Genomic DNA, 11,039 nt, shown 5'->3' with positions numbered 1-11,039 from the left:
ACTCCTAAGCATGGATGAATAACAATTGATATAATAATAAAAAAAAAGAATAAATAATATAAGATAATAATATATAAAATAATATGAAAGATAAAATGCAACACATAATATACAAAGCAATATGGATACTAAGAGCCAATATAATACAAAACAATTCAAAAACTATATGAAAAATTTATAAATGAATAACGCATGCTAGGGTTTGAAAAGATTTGCATATATGAAAATAAAACTAAGAATATGTAAATGAATAAAATAAATATTGTGAAAGAAGAAATTTAGAGCAAATAACATACAAAGATATTTTAAAAACAAAACATATCTATTTAAAGGTGATAATATACATGCAATAAAAAAATCAATGTGAACAATATATAATGAAGATATAATAAAATAAAGAAAAATATACATGAAGAAATAACGAACCAATATATAGTAAAACAATATATACATGTAAGGATCTTAAATAACAAAGAAATAATAAAATATATTTTTTAAAGAATAACAATAAATTTAAAAGGAAATACAAATAAACAAATTTAAAAGAAATTATATATATATAATAACATAGAATTAATAATGTTTATAAAATAAAGCTAATTTTAATATAAATTATATATATATTAATATAAAGGTAATTTAAATTAAAGATTATACCAAAATTTAAAATAATATGATACAAAAGAGAATTTTAAAATAATAATTTTATAATTAAAAAAAACGAAGTAAACTTATCCAAGTAACTCCAAAGGTATATAAATAAAATTTAAAAGATAAATGCTCAATGAATAAAAATAATGAATTATATAAATTGAAATAAAAACTTAATTGAAATAAAATCAAATTAAAAGGTATAATTAATAAATAAAATAAACCATTAAGATAGAAATAAGGACCAAAGGGCAATGCGCGTGAACGTGCAAGGACTAAAAACGCAATTATTCCAGGTTTCTGAACGCATAATGTAAACATGGATCAAATTAAAAAAGTGCATAAGTTTTAGGAAAGAATTAAAAAGAAAAAAAAACATAAATGGGACTCAATCAGATGACAGCAAAACAATGAGGGACTAAATGCGCAATTCACTCCAAAACAATTAAGCACGCTTAATTAAACCCTAAAAAATGTTTGAATGGCACTCTGCCACTTTCCACAACAAATGAAGGAAATCCTTCACCATATCTATCTTCATTTGGCCGACTAAGAAAATCAAAACCCGAACCTCTCTTGATTTTCCCTCAATCGATCCTAGCACCCCTCTCTTAAGCACCGATCTGCCTCTATCAATGGTGACGAATAGATTCGGGCTTCGAGGGACGACAATCTCGACCACGAGATTCCTTCTACGCTTCAGTTTCAACAAAGAAGACGGAATCTCTTAGCACATCCGCAAGGTAAATCTATTGTTTTCTCTTTGTTTTTAAATGCGAAAAACTAATGGAATCGAAAGAAAAAAGAAGAAATTAAAAGTATTTTATTCCAAAATCACCTTTTCAATTTTGATTCCTTTTTTCAATCTCCCTCCCCCCGATTTAAAACCCCAAAGTTCTCGAGAAAGCCTTTTAAAAGTAAAATCAAACAAACAACCCCTCAGTTCCCTTCCCCAATCTCAAAAAGGTAACCTTTTTTTATGTTTTCTTTGAATATCTATACATGCATGTGCTATATTCGAAAATAAACTTGCAAAGGAAATGGAAAACAGAACCAAAAGACCACCTTGATTCCCCTTTTTTTGTATTGATTTCCTTGTATGCGTAAAAAAAAGAGAGAGCTTTACATTGATATTTCTTGGCTTTTTATAGCCTCCACAAAAAAGAAAAATTACAAAGCTTTTGCTTGGTTTTTGCTCTTGCTGCTGTGTCCGTCCTTTGCTTGTCTTATTTTGCAGATACAGAGGCAAGGTGGTGGGGTGGTGCGTGAAGGTCGTATGGAGGCGCACTGGAGGTTGTACGAGGGTTGGGAGAACAACTGCGGTGCAAGGGAAACCCTAGTTTCTGTTTCTAAAACACTTTGGGCCATTTGGGCTTTGAATTTTTTGGCTAAGGTAGTTGGGTTTAGAATTGGGTTATTGTAAATGGGTTTGGATTTTGGGCTATGTAAAATGGACTTGTGGACTTTATATATATATTTTTGTTATTAGGTTTCTAGTTTATGGGCCTGGGCTAAATTGGGCCTCTACAATTCAATTCCAAAGTTTCACAAGTCTAAACAACTTAAATGTCATGCTTGCCGAAATTAACTCAAAATTTAAATCCCATTCCACAATTCCAATAAAATGACACAGTTCCCAAAATAACATAAATTATAATATTATGTTTAAAAAACTTTTAAGGGCAATAATCCTAGCGAAGACCATCAAATGTCAAGTCTATGTTCTAACCTTGCGGGTTGTCTGTATAGATTGAAATATGAGGATTGAAATACGAGGGGTGAGCTTAAAGAGCTCAGTGTAATTCTAAACACAAGAAAATTAGTGTAAAATAATAGACATGTCATACAAAATAACAGTTCCCAGAACAAACACAATCGTATAACAAAATAGAATTTGATAATTTATTTGAACATACTTAAGAATGTCAATGCAATTCATATTTAAGAGAAAATTTTCCTACCCATACTCCGCTGCACACCACAATAAGAGTTCCTCAGAATTCATCCACCCTACACACTGCATTATGGATGAACCACCAGTAATTGCAGATAAACTGTCAATAAAAATAATGGATAAACCATCGAAATTTTTAGATAAAAAGATTACAAATAAATTTCCAGTAAGTTGTGGATAAACCATTAGTGTTTGCATATTTAAGACTATTAGTACTTCCTCCTTTCATATCGTCCCAATCCCCATACTGTGCAATATGGCATGCTAGTAATAGTACAAAATAGAAACAGTAGTCATGCTTAATCATGCAATCATTTTAACAGTAGCAGTAGGCATGCTGAACATGCAATCTATAATACAGAAGCAGTAGCAAAGTAACAGATCATCAAATATTCAGTGACAGTAGGCGTGTATCATTCATATATTATAACAAAAATAGTCCAGTCATTCAGATCATATGTTTCAGGCCAATCATAATATCATGGTCTCAATTGAGTGTACAAAAGCTCTAAAAACAATTCGGGGACTATACAAGGACTAAACTGAACATATCACGAATTTTTCCGCAAAGTTATAAAAAAGAGGTCACACGGCCGTGTGGCAGCCTGATCTGTGGAAGGGATATACGATTGTGTGGCCAGACCGTGTAATAGCCTAAGGCCATGTGAGCAATGGTAAAATTCCCTACATTAAGGACACAGCCATGTAGTAGTTGTGTAACAGGCTAAGGTCGTGTGGTTCATGAACTACCCTAAGATTTACAGGTGCACATAGCTGTGTGGTCCATACACTAATGTGAGAGATCGTGTGGCCCTAAAAATACACGGTTTGCCACCGATTCACTTGGTAAAAAATACACACATTTCACCACAAGTCCGATTGACACCCCTCACTATCAATTCTGATCTGATTCACCTAGATCCAATCTTTCAATGGTCAATGCACACAAACTAACAATTGGCATTAAGATTTTGACAAGATCCAAAAAAGATTGATTAATCGAATTAAAAGATTAACATGTGATGATAATATTACGGAAATACAGTATCTAATAATTGAAATGAAGTGTACTTACTGACCTTTGGAAAAGATGATGGATGCTATTGAAGACAATTTAAACATCGATGGAAATCAATGAACGAAGAACGATTCAATAAGGGAAAAATTTCGGTAGCACACAAGATTGAAATATGGTGTAAGAATGAGAGAAAAGAAGAGGAAAATAATGTATAAAGATTAGTTTTATTAGGATTTTAAAAAGAGGGAATGTGAATAATCAAAATAAGAGAAAATTTTGTTTAAATACCTAAAATTTGTAAACCTTAGGGGCGACATAAGCAATTTTATCGATGTAACGCCCGAACACCCAGCCTAGAAGGTTGGACTGGATCTCGAAAGTTACATTGATCACTGAAGTGATCTGGAAGTAATTTTATTAAACACATTACTAAAGTCTCATTTCAACATGGAATAGCTTGATTCTAGCTAAACCGTTCAATTATTTCTAGGTTAAACAGAAAACTTCAAATTATGACAAAAACGTTCAGAGTTATAATTCTATAGTTTTCAAAGTGTAGTCAAACTGGTACTTTATAAAATTAGTCCAAGGTTAAAATTTATAAAGTTCGAAATTAAATTTAAACCACAGTTCTTACAATTCAAAATGGTTTATCAAAACAGAAACTAAAAGAAGACTTATTAACTTGCTTTTAAACGCGACTGTCCAAGACCTCCGGTATGCTGAGTCCAGCTTCAAATTATGCGAGTACCTGAAAAAGGGAAACTGAGCAGGGTGAGCTACACGAGCTCAGTATGAGATCAAAGCGATAGAAAAATAAAAATTAAGTGCTACAATAAAAAAATATCAAAATGGAAATCTGATATTCAAATAACCATCACAACCAACACAAAACCGTCAGTACAGAACATATTGATCTATATATCGTTAATCTTATAATCAGACAGACAGACAAACAAAATGCGGAACAAATGCATCAACATGAAACCCACCTATCCAGCCAAACACCTCTTCGTCCCCCATTCACACCACAAATGAGCTATAAGAAACTCAACCAGCCTTGCACCCCACATTAGACCTCAAAAGGCCCATCCAACCCTACACATCATGCAAGTGGAACCAAGCTACGTAAATAACAATATGCAACTGAGCTACCAGAAGCATCGTACTGTGCAGTAAACCGCTATACAAACGTATTGCAATTAAAACTGCCAAATTAGATCAGACTTCCTTCTCTTCATATCCCAAACTCGAAATCATAATGCAGATGCAAAAATGCACACCAAACACTAACAATCACACAGACACAAAAGTTCTTAATCAGTCAATCAATTACAGAACCGATGTACTCAATTTCCAGACAGTCATACACTAGTTAAATAGAATCGGAAGTACACATGTTCAATTGACCAAATCCAGAATCATACATCACAATACTAAAAAATTAGGCAATATGACATTAATGAGTCACTTAACTAATGCAACGATTGCTTATAATAGATATTTTCGAGCCAAAATAAAGTCCTAACCACCCTTACTAAGGCCTAACCATGAGTCGGAACACATAGGATCACAAACAAGTAAAAAATAGATACAGTACAAAAATTGACGACATAAGGCCACATGGCCTTGTGCCCAGGCCATGTGGAAGTGCCCAGGCCATGTAAGGGTCTACACGCCCATGTGAAGGCCACACATGCCCGTGTGAAGGGAGCACATCCTCGTGTGAGCAACCTGTGTAACTTACTGTCTAAAAGTGCTAAAAATTAAGAGTAGAGGAGACACAGCCGTGTGGAGATCTCACACGCCCGTGTGGGGACACATGCTCATGTGGTCAGGCCGTGTGGCACCAAAATTCGCCTAAAAACCCTAATTCCCAATTTCACACGACTGTGTAAGCAACCCGTGTGGGGCATACACCCGTGTGGTCACGAAACCACACTGAAACAGGTTGCAAAACGTGCTTTTGATGTCGAAACGATTCACAATCCTTGTTAACTTAAGAATAAGTCAAAACACACAGAATTCCAAATGATTCCGCAACAACAACACTTCAGTTGATAAATTTCAGAAACCCACAAATCATGTCAAAATTCAGAGAACCAAATCAAAATTTCGTCAATAACAAAAAGGAAAACTTTTCGAACCCACACCTGAAGTCATGATTCCAAACACCAAAGAAGATCGGAACGCCTTCTCAACACAATTCTGAAATATTAATTACATAAACAAGAACCAATATCATTACCATACCAATCTAACACATATGAATAACCTAAAATTGCTCTACCAAAAGCCAAGAACACCATTTACTTATACTCGAAACCTTGAACTAAACACACAACTAAACACAATAGCACAACCTACTCACTGAACCTAACTCCAAAGCTCAAAACTTCTAATCCCAAAATTTGGGGTGTTACAATCAAAGCTGTAGCGACGTAAAAATTTTTTTAATTAGTTTCGCTTGGTCGCTAATTGTGGCGATTTATTAAACATTTGAAAACCAACTTTCGATTTTATTAACAAAGGGAGTCGCCACCGATCCTTTTTTATAGGTGTGATCGGACACCTAATAAAATTATTTTAAAACAAAAAGAAGGCCAAATTTAGGTCTACGTGAAAGTCCAGAGAAAAATTGGGGTTCGGGAGTCAGTTACGCGCGAGGAAGGTATTAGCACCCTCGCGACGCCCAAAATTGGTATATCATAAACATGTGTTAACTTGATTTTCAAAAATACGAGTTCAATATAATACTTAATCGTGATCCGATTGAAAAATGAGAATTTTTAGTTTTCGATTTTTTTAGAAAGGGTGTCCCGTTTTTTAACACAAGCCGACGAATTTCACCCAACATAGCGATGAAATCGATGGCTTAATATTAAATCGGTACATTGCCTTATTTTTGAAATTAATTAAAACATGAGAAAAAATATTCCTAAAGTGAGAAATTAAAAATAGATAAAGGACGCAAAAAAATGATATCATTAATGAAAAATATTAACATGGAATACTAGAATATTAGAATAACAATAATAATGATATTTACAAAATAAAAACAAATCATGTACTAATAATAAAATAGGGAAAATAATATATTTGGTAATAATAATATAAAATAATAATATGTACATAAAAATACATATATATATGCATATAATAAAAGTATGTAATAATAATAATATCTACAATAAAAGAAAATATTAGGAAATGTACATAAAAAATATATACATAAAAAATTTACAACAATAATATAAAATAATGATATGTGCAAAAATATATATACATATGTACATAAAATATACACTAATATAATAATAGTTATAATAATACTAGCAATAGTAATAATTTGTAATAATAATATATACACAATATGGTATTTAAAATATATATATGTATATAATAGTATTTTAGAATATATACATAAGAAATATATAACTAATGGCATTAAAAAATATATACATAATATATATAAAATACCTAAAAAAAGAAGGGGGAAAGAAGAGAGAAGGGAGGGGGGAAAGGAAATCCGGCCAAGGGGGGCCGGTCACCGGTCGATCATCGGTCACCGCCCTTCGTCGGCCACCGCCGGCCACCGCCTACGGTGGCCGGAAAAGGTAAAATTTTTTTAACAATATATGTATATATAAAGAAAGAAAAAAAACAACACAAAAAAAAGAAAAAAAAGATTCGAAAGAAGAGGAAAAAAGAAAAAGATGCAACCTTTTTATTGATTTTCTTTTGTGTTCAAAATTTGAAGGGATTTTTGTGTTTTTTTTCAATCTTTGTAAAATCCCCCCTTACATGATTTTTGAATGGCTTTTTATAGCCATCTTTTACATGATTTTCTATTATTTCTTTTTCTATTTTGTAGGTGGTGGTGGTAGACAATGGATATCAAAAATGGGAGGAAAAATGGGGCAAGTGGGAAAGTGGTTAGGTGGCTAGGGTTTCTTGGTTTTTTTTTTGGGAGGGGGTTAGGTTTTTCTTTTTCTTTTTGGGTTAGGTTTTTTCTTTTTTTTGGTTAGGTTTTTTTTTGGGAGGGCTTAATAGGCTTTTGAATTGGGTTTAATATTTGGGTTTTGTAATGGGTTTGGGTAGATGTAAATGGGTCATGGGTTAAGGGTTTTAGTGGGTTTAGAGGTTTGGTTGGGTTTTGATATAATCGGGCCCGGGCAATTTGGGCTTCTACAGCTGCCCCTCTTTGCTCATTGTCGTGCAACGATAATAGAGCAAAGACTTTCAAGGAAGACCAAACTTGCCCGGTCTTGCTAGGTCTTGACTTGCTTTGGAACTCTTCTTGTTTAGTTAGTCCCTTTTCAGTCCACCGCATCTTGTAGCTTTGGTTCAATCCACTGCAAATTCGGAGATATGCCTTGTAACTTCAATCTGTTCCAATGTAACTTCAAGGATATGAGATTTGTGGCTTCAATCCGCTTCACTGTAACTTCAGAAAGATAAGATCTACAACTTCAATATGCTCTTCTATCGCTTCAGTGAGATAAGGTTTTGGTCTTCTCTTCTGCGACTCCAGAAAGGCAAGATCTGATGCCCTCGATCAACTCCACTGCAACTTTAAGGAGACAAAATCTGACGTCTTCAATCAGCTTCAATCTTTATTCTCTACTCTGCATGTGATCCTGAGCTCAACTCATTTTTCGCAATATGAATTGACTCTCTAAAAACAGACATTAAAAACAGAAATTGAAAATAGCTCAGCGCGTGAGCCAAGGCTCAACTCACCTCTCGCAATATGAGTTGATTTTTTGAAACTTAACTTGAAAAGCAGATTTTGAAAATACCTCGATATGTGACTGGAGGTTCAACTCACCTCTCGCAATATGAGTTGAATTTTTTTGAAAAAAAAAAAGAAATTGAAAATAGCTCAGCACGTGAGCTAAGGCTCAACTCACTTCTCGCAATATGAGTTAATTTTTGAAAACAGAATCTGAAAAACAGATTTTGAAAATACCTCGACATGTGACCCGAGGCTCAACTCACATCTCGCAATGTAAGTTAATTTTTTTGAAAAATATAAATTCAAAAAATACCTCAATGTGTGATCTAAAGCTCAACTCACCTCTCGCAATATGAGTTGGTTTTTTTGAAAGACAGAAATTGAAAATAGCTCAGCGCGTGAGCCAAGGCTCAACTCACCTCTCGCAATATGAGTTGATTTTTTTTTGAAAGGCAGAAATTGAAAAACAGAAATTGAAAATACCTTGGCGTGTGACCTGAGGCTCAACTCGCCTCTCACAATACGAGTTGATTTTTTTGACAACAGAAATTGAAATTACCTCAGCGTGTCCTGAGGCTCAACTCACCTCTCGCAATATGAGTTGATTTTTTTGAAAAACAGAAATTGAAAATACCTCAGCATGTTTTGAGGCTCAACACATTTCTCACAATATGAGTTGATTTTTTTTTTGAAAAACAGAAATTGAAAATACCTCGGCGTGTGACCTAAGGCTCAACTCGCCGCTCGCAATACGAGTTGATTTTTTTGACAACAGAAATTGAAATTACCTCAGTGTGTCCTGAGGCTCAACTCACCTCTCGCAATATGAGTCAATTTTTTTGAAAGGCGGAAATTGAAAAACGGAAATTGAAATACCTCGGCGTGTGACCTGAGGCTCAACTCGCCACTCGCAATACGAGTTGATTTTTTTGACAACAGAAATTGAAATTACCTCAGCGTGTCCTGAGACTCAACTCACCTCTCGCAATATGAGTTGATTTTTTTTGAAAGACAGAAATTGAAAAACGGAAATTGAAAATACCTTGACGTGTGACCTGAGGCTCAACTCGCCTCTCGCAATACGAGTTGATTCTTTCAAAAACATAATAATGAAAACAGAAATTAAAAATACCTCGGCGTGACCTGAGGCTCAACTCACCTCTCGCAATATAAGCTGATTCTTTCAAAAACATAATAATGAAGACAGAAATTAAAAATACATTGGCATGACCTGAGGCTCAACTCACCTCTCACAATATGAGCTGATTTTGAAAAAGTAGAAATTAAAAGGTTCAACCCACCTCTCGCAATATGAGTTGATTCTTGACAAACAGAAATTGAGATTACCTCATCGTGTCCTGAGGCTCAACTCACCTCTCGCAATATGAGTTGAAATTAAAACACAAAAATTGAAAATACTCAGCATGCCTCGAGGCTCAACTCACCTCTAGCAATATGAGTTGATTTTGAAAAACAAAAATTAAAAGGCTTAACTCACCTCTCGCAATATGAGTCAATTTAAAACATAAACTAAAAATACCTCAGCGTGCCCCGAGGCTCAACTCACTTCTCGCAATATGAGTTGATTTTGAAAACAAAAATTAAAAATACCTCAACGTTTCTTGAGGCTCAACTCATCTCTCGCAATATGAGTTGATTTCCCTTGAAAAGCATGAATTAAAAACATCAAAATACCAAAACCTGTCCTTTGGTAGAACTCGGGTATCTTTTCCTTTGATTCAGTACGACTCTCATTCAAGATTTCTTGCTCTGCTAGGGTACCTATATATGTCATGTATGATGTTATCATGATATGCACATGTTTGTCTTAAATGCTTTTATGCCTACATGATTATGCAGTGCTCCTTAAGCATGTTTGTCGGATGTCCATTTAGCCACGATTGTTGAGGATCTGTGTTCATTGCTTTGATTCTCGACTTTCTCTTCAGGCTTTATACCTGTCTTCAAGCTTCATGAGTAATCGACGTTTCTCAGATATCACTCTTCTGCCCCCGATTGAACTTTGTTATTACTTTGAGACTCTTGTGCTTATCAAATTTTCATCTAGGTAATGCTTAACATTTCATTTGTTTAGAGTATGTCATTTCACCATTTATCATGCAAATAAACACATAATGAGATGCATGAAAAAGATCAGATAGGGACAAAAATGATATTACATATTCATCTATTTCAAATGTGGCAAACAAAGCAAGTTAACCAATGAGAGTAAAAAATGTCAAAAAGAAAGAAAGGATCGTATTCAACGGATACAAATTCTCTAGATATTCAACACATGAACTCTTCCTCGTTCCTCAATCAAAAATCTTTTTGAGCGTGGCTTCTTGCGTAGAAGATTTCGAGCTTTCAGAAATGCTTCAAATACTGTAGCCTTACTGCTTGACCTATTGTTCGACCGCCAGGTTTGTTTCATTAGGACGCCCTCTCGGGTTTTCATCCTAATCTTTTTTGTACTAATCAAGACGCCCTTTTCGGGTTTTCGCCTTGATCCCCCTGTTTTTTAAGATGTCCCTTTCAGGTTTTCATCTTACGCATAATATTTCTTCACAGCATCTGAGTTCGCTGGATTCGACAACTCTTTCCCATCCATCTCGGTAAGGATCAAAGCTCCTCCTGAGAATGCCTTCTTTACGACATATGGTCCTTCCCCGTTTTGT

General features: G+C 34.3%; 1 long non-coding RNA gene across 1 annotated transcript; it reads left to right on the top strand.

Moving 5' to 3' along the window:
- Positions 1–1,081: 1,081 nt before the first annotated feature.
- On the top strand, positions 1,082–2,136 carry LOC107943356 (uncharacterized). The gene is made up of 2 exons (XR_001696001.2): positions 1,082–1,394; positions 1,889–2,136. It is a non-coding gene; the product is annotated as an uncharacterized lncRNA (long non-coding RNA).
- The last annotated feature ends 8,903 nt before the right edge of the window (positions 2,137–11,039 follow it).

This window comes from Gossypium hirsutum, chromosome A01, assembly GCF_007990345.1.
Source record: "Gossypium hirsutum isolate 1008001.06 chromosome A01, Gossypium_hirsutum_v2.1, whole genome shotgun sequence".
Taxonomy (NCBI): domain Eukaryota; kingdom Viridiplantae; phylum Streptophyta; class Magnoliopsida; order Malvales; family Malvaceae; genus Gossypium; species Gossypium hirsutum.
This window is presented reverse-complemented; position numbering and strand designations above follow the sequence as displayed.